Below are 13209 nucleotides of genomic sequence, written 5' to 3'. Positions count from 1 at the left end.
GAACAACAGTGACTCAAAGGGAAGGGTTCTCCTAAGCAATCACAGCATTTTACTGTTTCACTTCTCCTAATGATGACCCATACATTTATCTGCTTCTGGATACTTCACTGAGTGTAATCACAGCGGGAGGAACAGAGCAACCTCCCCCTTTAGCAACCAGGTGGCTTAGGTTTAGGCAATCCTGTTCAATTAGCCCCAACTGCTAAACCTGCATTTAAAAGGAAGGAAGCCAGCCCCAGGGAACTGCCTAGGAAGGAGGTTTTATGCTATTAGGGCAGAAAGCTCTAGTACTTGTCTGTAAGGTGTAGCCTATCTGAGACTTTCAGGAAGGAGGTTGCTATGATCTAGGGTGACTAGAGCTCTGGAGAAGAAATTGCTGCTATAACCCAGCTGAAGGGGGCCTGCAGGGAGGCTGAGGAGCTGGTGAAAGGGGAGTGGGCTTCAAGGAAGATGCACAAGGTTATGGGGGAAGATCAAGATAAGTTAAAGGAAGTATCTTCAAAAGAAGCTGGGTAGAAAGCTGCTAAGCAGTGAAGGAACTGCTCTACACCACTTCATATAGGGCTTCTGGACTAAAACTCAGAGGAATGGATGGACCTAGGTCCTTCTACCAAGCCCTGCAATATACTGAGGGAGGGTATATTGAATGCTACTCTGACCAAGGAGATCCCTTTAGAGAGCTGGTGGTGTTAGACAAGCAGGTAGAGAGCTGCTGCTAGTGGTGCTAAAGGGGAAGCTGAGGCAGGCTTGCTGCAACTGCCTATGTAATTGTAATCAGAACTTGTGGTAGAGAGGATCTCTCTTATTAGACAAACTAGAATTTTTTTTTTTTCCAAAAAAAAAAAAAATTAATTTTAAGTAATGTTTGTCATATTTGTAAGGGATTTTGCTGGGTAACTGGAGTACTGGGACAGCACTGGAGAATTAAGACAACCAAGTGCTGCCCCTACCACTGCAGGAGGAAATCTGGCACTCAATTCTTTTGAACAAACAAAGAGAAAATAAACCCTTCTGTTTTGAGTAGGAGGTCCCAATGAAAACTTTGCCCTTTTTGCAAGGGTTGGGGAATGAACTTGATCTACCTCCCACTTGCTGTTAGGGTGTGATCTGGTCTGATTTCCACTGAAATTAAGACAAAGTATTTAGCAGCTTCATGTTGTGCAACAGGCTCTAATTGACCTATACACAACTAGCCTCCTACTAAGCCATTTCTATTGATTATCCCCCTCTGATTAACAATTGCCTGATCCAAAGCAGACTGAAGTAAATAGATTTGGTTCACCTCTGGGGACTTTGGATCAGACTTGGATATACTTCACTTACTCTCGCAACTTGGACTGAAGAATGCTGACCCCTGGCAGGTTGCTCTGAGTTGTTGCTGGTGAGTGGCCCCTGGCCTTGATCTTCACTTCTTCTTGTCTTCTTTCCTCATTAAGAAGAGAAATTTGCTGTGCTTTTGCTGATCTGGATTATTGTTTGCCCAGGAGAAGGAATATGTGGGAAGTGAATACCAGTGTCTGCTCTTGATGCAAGCTAGGAGTATGTGTTGGGTTTGTGTTTTTTTGTTTTTTCCATGAGCCAGAAGGCTTTAGAAGTCCCTCCCTGTGAAGCAGATATGCTTTTAAACTGAGTCCATTGATATGCATGAAGCAAGACATCCAAGAAGCATAGGGTAAGAAGGGGCTGTCATATAAGGATCCAAGCTTGCATCTAGAATATGCCCAATGGATGCATTTGGTCATAAACAGACCAAGCTTGGGCCACTGAAAACTGCATAAAAATCTTTTGATTGCTGCAATCAATCAATCAAATGTTCTCAAACGTTCCTCATGAATGATGCCTGATGCTAGTAACTTCGATTTCCTGCATCTCCATTACACATGGGCTCTCCCCACCCAGATGTTTAGAATATAATGATGAATAACAGGCTCTTAAAGGGAGGATTTTAAACTACATATCTCCAATGTGCTCATCAAAATATATATATATAATTTTTAACCTCAGTTCCCCTTATCTGCGCTTCTTGGAAAAACAAAAAATAAATAACTCTGGGTGACTTTGTTGAAATCATGCCACAATATCAACACCTGGGATAAAAGGAGGACTTGGGTATTCTGCTTTATTATACAGTAATAGCCATCTGAATAGTTTGTGTGGCCTCTAGCATTAAGTACTGCGTTCTTCATTTTGGAAGCTGCCAGAAACCCACCTGTGGCATTGGCAATTGTCCTAGGCAAGGTTTAACTGCCTGAACAGAGGAAATCTGGAGAGGGTTGCTGCAGAAGTACAAGTTCAGATAAGCAGAGGCAGCTCAGACTTCGTGACCGAGTAAGGAAGAATCTCTTCCCAAGGAGTTGAGCCCAGAGGGATTTCTGAACAGTACATTGCCAGCACAGTAGCCTTATGCAGGTTGGTTTTGTATGGTGGTGTCTATTTAGTGAACACGGGTATTTGGACCCAGTAATACGCATGTGGTTTCTTTATGGGAATTGTGTTGTTGAAAAGTGGGAAAGATGCAAAAACCTGCCACCCCATCTGGTGCCTGAAATATGTGGAACATAAATTCATAGAAAAGGAACCATTAGCTCGTGGTAACTCGACTTCCCATAGAAAACAGGCCACACCATTGCGTCCTGTTGCTCCTGTCTTGAGCCCAAGTACTTGGTCTTGACCAGAGCATGTCTACCAAAAAGGCATCCTGTCCCTATGCAAGGACTTCAGGAGATGGAAAACTTTCCACTTTCACTAATGGGGTTTGTTTGGGGTTTTTTAGCCAATAATTTATTACCCTCACTTTAAAATAGTTAGGCATTATTTCTTGTTAGAGTTGATTTGGATTTGAATTTTCTTAATTTAGCTTCCTATATCCAAAAATGATCTCTGTTTTACGTAAGGAACAGATAAAAAAAAAAAGTTCTAGGTGCCTTCTGCACATGGCCAAAGACCGTGGACCTCTGGTCAGTGTCTGATCCCATACATTTTGCAAAAAAAGTGACAAGATTTTGGCACCTTCAAACCCTGAAACTTGAGCTTTGACATTGAATCAAAGACTTAATCTGTCTCTACACCAATAAATAGTCAAATGCCACCTTCAGCCCATCACAGTGTGTAACTCAATTAGCCACTGAACAAAGCACTGGGGTTGACATTGTCTGGTTGGAAGTTTTCCCTCCTGATTTACACCGGTTTTTACTTTTGGGGGGGGGGGGGGTTTATGGACATCAATTACAATTTGAGCTTTTGCTGGAGTCAAACAAGTTGAGCATCTCCTATCTTACTGGATAAATTATTTTCTTCATTTCCTTTATTGCTTGCCTATTATCTGCATAAATCTTCATTTGCAGCTCTTCATTTGGCTCCTAGGAGACACGATGTTTGCTCTGCATTTCTGTAATGAAAATAACAAATAGAAAAACAAAATAGGACAAAATTAAAAACTCCCCATTGGAAACTGGGATGCTATAGGAAATTGGTAAGAGATATGAAGCTTCTTCATCTCTAAATCGGGGCCTAAATCCAATTCATCTCAGGTTAGGAGTAATTAAAGATCTTTTCCATGCACCAGCTCTTAGAGCAGCTTCCATGAACTAGGTGACTGGTCTCATCCAAGCCCTGTCCTGGCATACACAGGTAGCACAGCCTCTCCCATCTTGGGAGGCTGAATAAAAGAGGCTAAAACGTAAAGAAAGATCAACGTTTCCTCTGACACCTTCCCTCTATAGTGCGTGTTGACAGGGCACGATGGGGAAGATTGTACTGCTTCTGTCCAAGGTGTATTGGTTTTGTTCTCTTTTCAAAGAATAATCTTTTATGCCAACACTGCAAAGCTAATACCTCCATGTCCCTAAAGGCAACTGTAACAATGATTCATTTCCCATTGTCTACTCAATTCTTGGCCTCTCTTGATGTTGCCGATTAACGATGTCATTGAGTGGTAACCATGGTGGCAAATTAGGGCTTTTGTTTTCTAGGAGCAACGCTGATCCAAAGGTGGGCTCTCACAGACTCTGGATTGGACCCTGAGATGACAAATCATTTTAATAGGCCACGGAAGAGCTAATAGCTGGGAACAGCTTACAGTCGCTACTAATTAGTGCCTGAAATTGTGACTTGACCAATGCAAGGCCCTACTGCCCGTCAGCTGAGCATCCCCGCCCTTCACCTCCACTTCTTGCTTAAAATAGGTTAAATAATGAAACAGTTATGACAACCTAAGGCAGAAAATAGCAGTATCAACAGCCCCTCTCTTGCTCTGCCAGAAACTGCGCTTTGTACGATTTAAAAGCCCCCACTAATGGATAGGATTCATCCGGAAAGACTGAATCAGGAGCTCATGTCCTTCTCGGACAATGCAGGAGCCCAATGTCTTAATCCAAAGGAGGGCAGTGTGTGATCAGTGGCAAGCTTAGATTCAGCTCCTTTCACTTCTGTAATTGTCAAAAGAAGGGAACGTCTTGTTTAATGCTGTGAAGTCGTTTGGATTCCAGCAAGAAAAATGGGGTTTTCTCAAATTTAAGGGAAACTACCATGTTCCTTTCCCTCCATCTATGCTTTACATTACATATTTTGGGGTATATATTTATATGTCTGTCATTTTGGACCTCATGAGAAGTGCTGGCTTGACAAGCCTCTGATTGTTATAAAAGATGGACACTGCAGCCAGCAACACCGCCGGTCTCCTGACCCATGAGCCTGCGAAAGGGAGAATTTAGCTCATTCTCTGTGCCTAGGTGAGATCAGGTTGTCCACATGATAGCTCCACTCCCATTTATAGACACCAGAGTTTTAAAGAGCTCAGCACCCAGCAAAAACATCTGTATGCTTATCTTGCTGCTTAAGCACATTCTCTAGACTCATTCATGGGATTTTCTTGTGTGTACTGATATTAAGTACACTGGGATCCAGGCAGACAAGGTTCTTTGGGTGAATCTGATATCTTTTATTAGACCAACTTAAATAGTTGTGGGGAAAAAATGTAGCAAGCTTTCGGGTTTAAAAACCTCTTGTCAGGCAGGGCAGACCAGAGTAGCTTTCATAGTAGGCACTATTACAATATCCTCATCACTGGGCAGTGCGAGACAGGCAAGTAAAAGCCTGGTATGATTATGGAGAGACAACACCGAAACCTGGTGCAATATGCACAGGTGGAGTTCAACCCTGCTTAGGATTAATTGTCTGCTGGATCAGAGTTATCCCTCAGGGGTTTGCATGGCCTGTTTGCCACTTTTAGTGTAAATCCAATTGCACCAGTCTACACGTGTCATCCTTCACACCCTAAGTGACAGCTGAGCTCTGGTCCACACATCCTTGTCTATTCTGTTGAGATCAGTAACCAAGGGGCGAATTTGATTTGGCAATGTGATATTTGATGTGAACACTCTTCAGCAGGTGCATTTCATGCTAGGCAACAGGGAGGCAGCAGCCTTTAATCTCTTTAAGCCTCCATTTTTTTTTTTTTTTTTTTTTTTTTTTGGATTAGGCCTCACGCAACTTTCTCTTGAGGTCTTGCAACAGATGGATGGAAGAGCTGGGATTCGAACCCATAGCACTGAGAGGATGCACTCCCTCCATTGCAACCCTATATATTCCATATTACAAGAAGTCCTATTCAGTTCTGGTCTGAGGGATGACTTTTTACTCGCTAGGTTTTATACTAGTTTTCCACAGTTCATTTATTATGGGTTAGGCAGAATCTATTCATCTTGTTAATGCAATCATTCCACCAGTTGGAGTATTAGAGCAAGAACTGAATATGAAAAATATGAACAACAGTTAAGGTTGACACAGACCCAGCACATACTAATTTTAAACCATCGCATTATACGCTGCTCTTACTCTAGAGGTGAAATTAAGGAGGAAACCGAAACATGTAAGAGAGTGCAGAGAGCATAACAACCCGCATATTGGAAATATGTCTGTCCTCAAAATAAGCAATGAATTGTGTAGGGCTTAAATTTGGAGGATCTCATCTCAGTCTTTTAATTTTTTCAATGCATTTTCATAATCATTAATAAGGGTGTGATGAATGAAGGTAGGTGGGTGTGATTTCTGGGAAGGTAAATCTGGATATACGTGGGCTAGTTCCTTCTTACCAGGGAATGCCCGATTCCCATCACTCCCAGTGACAATGAGGCATAGCCATCTGTGAAAAGCAGTCAAATATAATCGGGATTGAATTCAGCTCTAGGCTATGCCACTTCCTGCTGGTGTCATCCCTGCCTTTGCAAAGTCCATATCAGTGCTCATAGTCTCATAGCTGCCGATTTATAATCTGAACAGTAAGGTGGTGATAGCTGGGAAAGAGGGGCTGGTGAAGGCCAGGAGAGGCAGGTGCATGCACTGATTCAGCTTGTCACTCCAAAAAGATGTTTGGGGAGGGTTCCTAGGAAGCCTTGGATGCAATTTTAAAGTTATCTTCACCAATTTTTTTTTTTTTTTTCCTTTGGCAGCACAAGGCTGAACTTAGTCTCTGGATTTAGAAGTCTGGGAAACCCTGACCACTCCCTCCAGCACCCAGAAACAGCCTTTGGGTGAAGCCCAGCATCGGAATTAGCCCTGGTAAACTCAGAGCAGTGACTTAAACCATATAAGATCTGATTATTTTTATTGCTCCTGGAAAGCTCTCAAGTGCACAGTTTGCATTTGTGCGCAGACCACAGCACATTGAGCCAGGTTGTAGCAACCCTGAGGCTGCTCTAGCCAGGGTCTATGGGCTGGAGCACCCATAGACATGAGCAGGCATAATTACAGCACATTGGAGGAGACTTGATTTCATCCAGTCTGCTAGAGCATGGTAATTACTGTGCTCCAGCAGACCCCAGCATCTCATGTATCAGCATCCCCGCATTGAAAAATGGTGTTAATGAGCATTCAATGAGCTTTAGTTAAAGCGCATCTGCTGCCATTTTTCAGCACAGGGACACTGATACACAAGATACTCCAGGTAATTAGAGTGGCTCTGGGAGCATGCCTCACCCCCCGCCTCCCAGAGCACATGTGTAAATGCCTAATATGCCTAATAGGGCTGGCTGGCATATGAGGGCCCCTGCGCTGAAGCATCCTTGTGCCCAGCCAGCTGGGTCAGTATCTACACATGCTCTGCTACGCACAAAAAGACTCCTCACCAGGAGTCTTCAGTACAAGTACTACCCTGCTTTGGAGTTTTAGTTTCATGTACCCTAATAGGGGCACACCTGTCGATGCTGAGACATTTACTGTGCAACTAGTCAACTGCGCGGTAAACGTCTCGTGTAGACGCACCCAGTGCAAGCTTAACACAGTAGATCTTGGTGCAAATTGCTCACATACCAGAATGATGGGTGCAGTTTAAAAATATAAATCACTGGAAAGAGCTCATTGTTAGGTGGAACTATATCCGTTTGACATATAATAAAGGAACATCAAATGGTTTGGAAATGTGATTGAGGAATCATAGGGAAATTTGCTTTTATAAAGAAACATGAAAGAATAACCTCCCCCAAACATACTGGTGACCTTTGGTGTCCTTGGTTCTCTTTATTTGAAGGTGTTCTTTCCAAACGTACCAGGCAAGAGTGTATCTGGCAATGCCTCGCTCTAGCTCCGCCGCTCTGACTCAGGTTTACCATTTACTATAGCCACATCTGGAGACAGGTGACTATTTGATACATTATTAGACAAAGTGGACTGCTAACTCTGGGGACCCAAAGAGATTTGCAAAGCTGGAGACATTTAAAAGACATTTACATTTCTTTCATGTAATTAAACTCATTTGTTTAAACAGGAGGAGAAAAGGTTATCTTCTAACAACAGCAGGATGGTCTAACCAGCTCTGACCATCTTCCAGACATGTTGCTCTGATCTGGAATGATTTTAGGAGCATGGGAAGCTTCTCACTCTGAAATACCTCCAGGTAGTACAGCAATCTCCTACACAGTCTCCATTCTTCGTGGGATTCCTGTGGGATATGAAATCCAGGTCAGGGCTTTGCTGGGAAGCCCATCCCAGTGGCTGGGAAGCCCGGGAGCTCCAGGTGTGACTCCTTCCTCTGCTATGGACACACTGTGCGGCTGTGGGCAAATTGCTTAATCTCAATGTACTTCTATCCCCAGTATTTCCTATGCTCATAAAGTTTCGGTGAGGATAGATGCATCGAACTCCTGTAGGGCAGTCCAGGGTAGTTGGATGCTGCCATGACAGGGACCATGCAAGTATCTAAAGGTGCGAATGCAGCTCATTGAGAGATATCTGAGCAAGCTTTAAAATTTTGTTCTTTTAAGAGACATTTTGGAGCCAGAGCCTCGTCACCTTGCATTTGACTGAACACTTCCAGGCCTGTAGAAATTAAAGCAACCAAGAAATAAAATTGACCTACACCCCGGCCATATTCTCGGGCTGTAACATGCGTCCTGTTTTCATGCCCATGTCCATGATAATGAGCAAATAAAAACTGGTTTGAGAAGAAGAGGAAAAACAGAAGGTAGCAGACGTGTTAGCACAAGACCCTGTAAATAAAATGCAATCTCAAAGCACTCATCAACGGCTCTGTGAACAATCTCACATTGCTTTGTTTAAAGGGTGGAAAATGAAAAGTTTTGACAAAGGTATTTGCGCGCTGTCTGAAATGGCAGCAACAATTCTGAGAGTGTTAAGAAAGCAAACCAATATTTATCAGTGGGATCTGGCATCACTTTTCAGCCATGATGAAAAGCTGAGTGGGGGAAAGGCAGTTTGTATCAGTGTCTTAAATAGACTCTTTTTTTGCTGATACAGGACAGGGTGCTATTTTTCACACCTTGTGCCAGATGCACCAGAGAAGGAGAATATTTTTAAATTTTAATGAGCAGGTCATATTCACTACTTGCTTCCTCCCAAGATGGAACAGAACAGGATTGCAATAATTAACTAATCAGGTTCTCTATATTTTTAGAGAGCCAGCACTTCATACATCTCAGCAGGTGCTGCTTTATCTGCATTGAATCCTGCCACTCAGAATCTCTCCATGTCTTCCCAGCATGCATTGATATTCTCCAGACCTGTTGTATCTTCAGTCTACTCTCCATACTTCCTAGGTGCAGCCATGGAAGCCACAGATCAGGTAGATACCTATAGCAGGTATCTACCAATACCCTGGTGTCCCAAGTCACCCACCCCCATCCTGGAGATTAGATCTGTTCTACTAGCCATGATTCTGGACCTACCTTTACTATCCTGGGCAGAAAAGATGGATTTAAAATGTGTTTCATGTCACTTGAGCACCTAATGTGCTTCCCTTCTTGCACACTCCCACCATTAGGCAGGCAGCAATCTCCTAAGGATTAAAGCAGAAGATGAAGGTCTAGCCCTTGTGACTATTTCCTGTGTGACGTTGAGCAAGTCATTACTAGCAAACACTTATTTCCCTGAGTAGGATCAGAAACATGGTCAAGCAAATAGATTTCTTAGACTGGGACTCGGGCACAGAGGCACGGGGCCTGCATTGGTGAGGTCAACCATCGCTTACGCAGCTGGTGCCGCCGGGCAGGCCTTGGGTTCTTTGACAACGACCCATGCTTTCGGGAGGGGGGATTGCTGGGGCGGGATGGGCTTCATCTCTCCCCTAATGGCAAGCGTGTCTTCTCTTCCAGGTTGGCTGATCTCGTACAGCGAGCTTTAAACTAGACTCGCCGGGGGAGGGGGCTGCAGGAAGACGAGGAGATGCCATCAGGGCAAGGGGTGCAAAGGTAAGTAATGGGGGTCCTGATGGTCTGCCTAATTGGCGGGGGGGCACACAGTCTTGCAAGGCCTTAAATGCCTGTACACCAATGCTCGTAGCATGGGGAACAAACAGGAGGAACTCGCCCTCAGAATAGCTAGTTCAAACCCATCAGGGGGGGGGGTGGGACTTTATGTCAAGGAGCACTACACATCCTCTGCCAGCAGTATGGGGTCAGGGGAAGGGCGAGCTGAAGTGCTCTGGGTCAAGATCCAGGGGGGGCAAGGCGAGAGGGATTTGACGGTGGGGGTCTATTACAGACCCCCCAATCAGGAGGAGGAGCTGGACAGGGAATTTTCAGGCCAGCTTGCGGAGACACTAAAAGCAAGGGATGTAGTTGTCATGGGCGATTTTAATTACCCGGACATCTGCTGGGAGGAGCAGTCAGCCGGGACGGACCGCTCCAGGAGGTTCTTGGCCGAGTTGCAGGACCTCCACTTGATTCAGGAGGTGCACAGTCCCACCAGAGGAGATGCTCTGCTGGACCTGGTCCTGGCCGCAGGCGACGACCTGGTAAGAGGCCTCCAGGTTCTTGACCACCTGGGCAATAGTGATCATCGCGTGCTGGAATTCACCATCCAGCGTAGAGTGTCAAGGGCCCGCAGCAAGGTGGTGGCCCTAGACTTCAGGAGGGCCAACTTCAGTGAGATGAGGAGATTAGTGGGAGAGGAACTGGGGTCCTTGAGGGCAGAGGAACTCAGCGTCCAAGAGGAGTGGTCGTTCCTTAAGGAAACGATACTCGGGGCCCAAGGGGTGTCCATCCCGACAAGAAGCAAGGCGGGCAGGAGTGTCCAAAAGCCCCCCTGGCTCACCAAGGGTGTCCGGGAATGCCTGCTTGCCAAAAGGGTGGCGTACGCCCGGTGGAAGGGGGGTGTAATCTCCAAAGAGGAGTATACCTCCTCTGCTCGGGCCTGCAGGCGGGCTGTTAGGAAGGCCAAGGCGGAGATAGAGCTCGGATTAGCGTCCAGGATTAAGGATAACAAAAAGTCCTTTTTCAAATATATTGGGAGGATGAAGAAGGCGCCGGGTAATGTGGGGCCCCTGCAGGATATGCGGGGCAATCTGGTGGTTGCGTCAGAGGATAAAGCGGACCTCTTTAACCAATTCTTCACCTCCGTTTTCTTGTGCAGGGACCGGGACTTCCCTGCTGTGATAGAAGCCGGACGCGAGGGGATCGCCTTCAGACCTCAGGTTGGGGAGGACCGGGTTAGAGAGCTTCTGGAGGGGCTGGACGCGTTCAAGTCAGCGGGTCCGGATGCTCTCCACCCCAGGGTGCTGAGGGAGCTGGCTGGGGTTATTGCAGGGCCCCTGGCACGGCTCTACGAGCGATCGTGGTGCTTGGGCCAGGTGCCAGACGATTGGAAGGTAGCTAATGTGGTCCCCATCTTCAAAAAAGGGAAAAGGGAGGACCCGGGCAATTATAGGCCCGTCAGTCTTACCTCAATCCTGGGGAAGCTCTTTGAGAAGATCATCAAGGAGCACATTTGTGATGGGCCGGCATCAGAAATGATGCTCAGGGGCAATCAGCATGGATTTATTAGGGGGAGATCATGTCAGACCAACCTGATTGCCTTTTATGATCAGGTCACAAAGGCCATGGACGCAGGTGTCGCGGTGGATGTAGTCTTTCTGGACTTCAGCAAGGCCTTTGACACCGTCTCTCACCCCATCCTAATTAATAAACTAGGCGACTGTGGCATAGATGCCTACACAGTCAGATGGATTGCAGATTGGCTGAAGGGTCGCACTCAGAGGGTGGTGGTGGATGGATCATACTCGACTTGGGGGGAGGTGGGTAGTGGAGTCCCCCAGGGCTCGGTCCTGGGGCCTGCGCTGTTCAATTTCTTCATCAGCGATCTTGATGTTGGGGTGGAAAGCAACCTGTTTAAATTCGCTGATGACACCAAAATTTGGGGGGAGGTGAGCACGCTAGCAGGGAGAGAGAGATTGCAGAAGGATCTGGATAGGTTACAGGGGTGGGCAAACAGGAACAGGATGTGTTTCAATACGGACAAGTGCAGGGTGCTGCACTTGGGTAGTAGGAACCAGCAGCACACTTATACGATGGGGAACTCCCTACTTGAGAGCACGGAGGCGGAAAGGGATCTTGGTGTCATTATTGACTCCAAGATGAACATGGGCCGACAATGCGAGGTCATGGTTGGCAGGGCTAACCGGACCTTGTCGTGCATCCACAGGTGCATCTCGAGTAGAGCCAGGGAGGTGATCCTCCCCCTCTATGCGACGCTGGTCAGGCCGCAGCTGGAGTATTGTGTCCAGTTCTGTGCGCCCCATTTCAGGAGGGATGTGGACAACATGGAGAGGGTCCAGAGGAGGGCCACCCGCATGATCCGGGGACAACAGGGCAGACCCTACAGTGAGAGACTGCGGGACTTGAACCTATTCAGCCTCCACAAGAGAAGGCTGAGGGGGGACCTGGTGACCGTCTATAAACTCACTAGGGGGAACCAGAAGGGTTTGGGGGCGACGCTGTTTCCCCTAGCCCCTGCTGGCATAACAAGGAGTAATGGGCACAAGTTGATGGAGAGGAGGTACAGATTGGACATCCGAAAAAATTACTTCACAGTTAGGATGGCTAGGAGCTGGAACCAACTTCCAAGGGAGGTGGTGCTGGCCCCTACCCTGGGGGTCTTTAAGAAGAGGCTGGATGCCTACCTGGCTGGACTCATTTGAGTCCCGTTTTTGTTTTTAGGGTTTTTTGTTGTTCTCCCGCCCTGGCGGGGGGTCGGGCTAGAAGATCTATTAGGTCCCTTCCGACCCTAAAACTATGAAACTATGAAGGCCAACTCATCTCTGCCACAGGCTCCCCATGTGACATTAGTCAACTCAAATCACTGGAGACATCAAACCCCCACCTGCAAAATGAGGATAAATAACCAACCTCACAAGAACATCACAATGATAAAAATCATTGTTCACAACGAGCCGCTTGGTTGTCATGTTGATGTGGGTAGAGATAGGTGTGGGTTGGCATTGACCCTTCTGGGGGGAAAAAAGGGGGTGTATAGAGGTCCAAGCACAAAATTTCACAAGGGATCTAATTTGCCCTGGATGCCTGGGTAGCAGGTTGGGGGAGTGGATAGGGGAGTGTGCATGCTTGATACTCCACCACCTCCTGGATGCTTTGTGAGGCTTAAATGTTCAGCATAAATGTCCTTAAGAATTGGCGGAGGGGCAAATTTCAGCTACTGTTGACCGCTATCCCACAGACATTATCTGCTCACCACACAGATCACAATCCTGGAATAACCCCACTGGCCTCACTGCGGTGAAAATGGCACTCAACAGTGTCTACAGGATGGAGCCTAATAATAATAATTAAAATACTGGGAAAGAATTCTCAGTTGACCCATTCTGCAGCTTTGTTACTTGTAGTTCAATCTCCCTAATTGTTTTCTATGGAGCAGTTGTCTAAGCACAGGAAGGAGATGGGCTGATTAGCTTCTAATTCATTT

At 46.2% G+C, this 13209-nt stretch overlaps 1 long non-coding RNA gene across 2 annotated transcripts; it reads left to right on the top strand.

Moving 5' to 3' along the window:
• Window positions 1–256: 256 nt before the first annotated feature.
• Window positions 257–8900, top strand: LOC102371736. Of its 2 annotated transcripts, XR_001357957.2 has the most exons (5): window positions 257–1381; window positions 2195–2409; window positions 6450–6558; window positions 7526–7632; window positions 7763–8900. It is a non-coding gene; the product is annotated as an uncharacterized LOC102371736 (long non-coding RNA). The 2 variants fall into 2 exon arrangements; XR_001357956.1 differs by lacking the exon at window positions 7526–7632 and having other exon boundaries at window positions 7763–8898.
• The last annotated feature ends 4309 nt before the right edge of the window (window positions 8901–13209 follow it).

Source organism: Alligator sinensis, unplaced genomic scaffold (genome assembly GCF_000455745.1).
Source record: "Alligator sinensis unplaced genomic scaffold, ASM45574v1 scaffold559_2, whole genome shotgun sequence".
NCBI lineage: Eukaryota > Metazoa > Chordata > Crocodylia > Alligatoridae > Alligator > Alligator sinensis.
This window is presented reverse-complemented; position numbering and strand designations above follow the sequence as displayed.